The sequence below is a fragment of the Mustela nigripes genome, unplaced genomic scaffold, assembly GCF_022355385.1.
Source record: "Mustela nigripes isolate SB6536 unplaced genomic scaffold, MUSNIG.SB6536 HiC_scaffold_4718, whole genome shotgun sequence".
Taxonomy (NCBI): Eukaryota; Metazoa; Chordata; class Mammalia; order Carnivora; family Mustelidae; genus Mustela; species Mustela nigripes.
In genome coordinates this window covers 1-3,082 of record NW_026744124.1, presented here as the reverse complement: position 1 = coordinate 3,082, position 3,082 = coordinate 1, and the positions used below count along the sequence as shown (strand labels likewise).

Here is a 3,082-nt window from a genome sequence, read left to right as displayed (position 1 = left end):
AATGTACTCATTGATGATAATTGCCATTTAGTATTGTAGGTAGGAAGGAATATATAATATTTTATTTTTCATACTTAACAGAAATAACTGCAGCTCTATTTGAAAGTGAAGTTTATTGATACAATACCTTCTTTATGTAGAGTTCTCAGTTTTTTAAGGGCAGTAATGAAACTGTCCTTAATCCATAGTGTTTGTGGTGGTCATAAGGGTCCTGATGGTTCATGACATTCACCTCGTGCTCTTACTGGTGAAGTCTGTTATGGCATCTCGCTAGAACTTACAACTCTTTAACTTAGCCTTCTCATTGCCCCTTCATCTCTGTTCCTTAAAGTATGGATGGCAGGATTTAATATGGGACTGATGGCAAAGTCTATGATGGCAAAAATGTATCCATTGACTTGGTAGGGAAAGGCCACACATAGAGAAACATGCATGGAACAAAACATGAAACCACTACAGGATGTGAGCTGACAGAGTGATGAATGCTTTAGATAAATCTTTTGAGGAATTTTGTCTGACAATTATCAGAACAAAGATGTATGATACAATTAAGAAAAAGAAGGTGCCCCTAGATATGAAGCCACTGTTGGTAGTGACCACAAATTCTAGTTTTTAAGTGTCCATACATGCAAGTTTAATAACCCTAAGGAAATCAAAACAAAAGCTCCCCACATTATTAGGGCCATAGAAAGGTAAATTTATGACAAAAAGAAACTGAGACACAGCATGAGTCACCCAGTAATCCAAGCAGCTACTATCAAAAGCATGCACATTTTGGGACTCATAGTAGTTAGATAGGGGAGAGGCTTGCAAATTGCTGTGTACCTGTCATATGCCATGGCTATGAGCAGTACCATCTCAACTCCTCTATGACATGAATAAAGAACATTTGTATCATGCAGTTGTGGAAGGTGTTAAAGGTGACTGATTTTGCAACCACTGAAAAGATCAGAGATCATCCTAGGAACTGTGGTAGATGAAAGCCCCAGGTCAATGAAGGAGTGATAGGTTGTGTAAACGAAAATCCAAAATCACTGTTAACGTAATGAAGAGGTTTCCCAAGATAATTCCCACAAAACACAAAGAGAAGAAAAGAAAAAGGAAGCCCTGTATTCCCAAGGACTGTACAAGTCTTAGTAACACAAACTCAGTTACCACAGAGCCATTTACTTGGTCCACTGAATCATAAGGAAGGGAAGACTCTGAAGTGACCTGAAAGAAATGAAAGAAGGATCAGCTGTGAGGCACTAAAAACTATGTGTTAACTGTTGATAATTTAAATTGGTTATTGACAGATCTCTTATTTAATTGATAGTAAATTATTAACAAAATCATGGGAACCCAGAGTATGGGTTGGGTAGTATGACCAAAGCTGCACTCAGAGGCCATCTATTGCATTAAATTTGCTCTTATTTATTCGAGTACATGAAGTAATCAGGCAACTTAAGAAGTTAGAAAGGGATGTCCAAATTAAACTCAAGGAATTCAGGTAAAAGAAAATAATAAAAATTAAAAACAAAAATAATATGTATTGTGGGTTGGGCCTGTGCCTTCAGCTCAGGTCAAGATCTCAGGGTCCTGGGATCGAGCCCCGCATCCGGCTCTTTGCGCAGCAGGGAGCCTGCTTCACCCTCTCTCCCTACCTCCCTACTTGTGATCTCTGTCTGTCAAATAAATAAATAAAATCATTAAAAAAATTTTTTTGAAACAAAAAATAGACGGAACTTTTAAAAGAATAATAAAAACTTAGAAATGAGTATAGAATAGTAACAGTTAACATAACAATAGTTAAGACACTTCTGAAGTCTGTTTCTCATAAGTCCTTAAAAACAATTTGCTCAAAAGGAACACATAAATCGTACTTGTAATTAAAATGTTATAGAGAGGCAAAAGGTTTGTATCTTTATAATACAAAAAAGATCAAACCATTCAGTAAAACTTTCAAAACCTGCTATACATAATTGATACCAAGAAAGAATTCACAAATGTCAACTCTGTGTGTAGGTATATTCATTTCTTCTTTACAAATCAAAGAAATATGATAAAATATATATTAGTTTCCTATTAAATTACAAAGAATTTTGTAGTTATTATCAAAACCAGGAAACCTCAATGAAATAGATGTATTCATACATTGCTGAGGAAATACTGTCTGATTCAAGCATTAAAAAAAACATTTTGAACTATGTATCAGGAATCTTGATCCTTATCATTTGGTGCAATAGTACTCCTTACAGAGTTCTATTTGACAGAAAAAATTTCTGGCACAGAAATGTTCATTACACTCTGCAGTGGAAAAACTGAACAATTTAAATGCCAAACATTAGTTTTAAGTCTGTTACAATATTTGCATATAATGGAATTTAATAGTTACTAAAATAAATATTTATAAAAGAGTTTATAGTAGCACTAGGAAGATTTTTCTCTAGAATATTAAGTGCAAAAAAGTAAACAAATTGCATAGTCAATATTTTAAATAACAGTAAATTGATTCTGATTTTTTTAGAATTAAAAAAATCTCTTTAGATTTGAAATATTATTTGGTATACGTACTTTTGTTGTTTTTATAATTTTTTATAATTTTTTATAAACATATATTTTTATCCCCAGGGGAACAGGTCTGTGAATCGCCAGGTTTATGCACTTCACAGCACTCACCAAAGCACATACCCTCCCCAATGTCCATAACCCCACCCCCCTTCTCCGAACCCCCCTCCCCCCAGCAACCCTCAGTTTGTTTTGTGAGATTAAGAGTCACTTATGGTTTGTCTCCCTCCCAATCCCATCTTGTTTCATTGATTCTTCTCCTACCCACTTAAGCCCCCATGTTGCATCACCACTTCCTCATATCAGGGAGACCATATGATAGTTATCTTTCTCCACTTGACTTATTTCGCTAAGCATGATACGCTCTAGTTCCAGCCATGTTGTTGCAGATGGCAAGATTTCATTTCTTTTGATGGCTGCATGGTATTCCATTGTGTATATATACCACAGCTTCTTGATCCATTCATCTGTTGATGGACATCTAGGCTCTTTCCATAGTTTGGCTATTGTGGACATTGCTGCTATAAACATTCGG

The 3,082-nt window shown here is 35.3% G+C and overlaps 1 pseudogene; it reads right to left on the bottom strand.

Moving 5' to 3' along the window:
* Window positions 1-257: 257 nt before the first annotated feature.
* On the bottom strand, window positions 258-1,212 carry LOC132009104 (olfactory receptor 4F6-like; annotated as a pseudogene).
* Window positions 1,213-3,082: the final 1,870 nt, after the last annotated feature.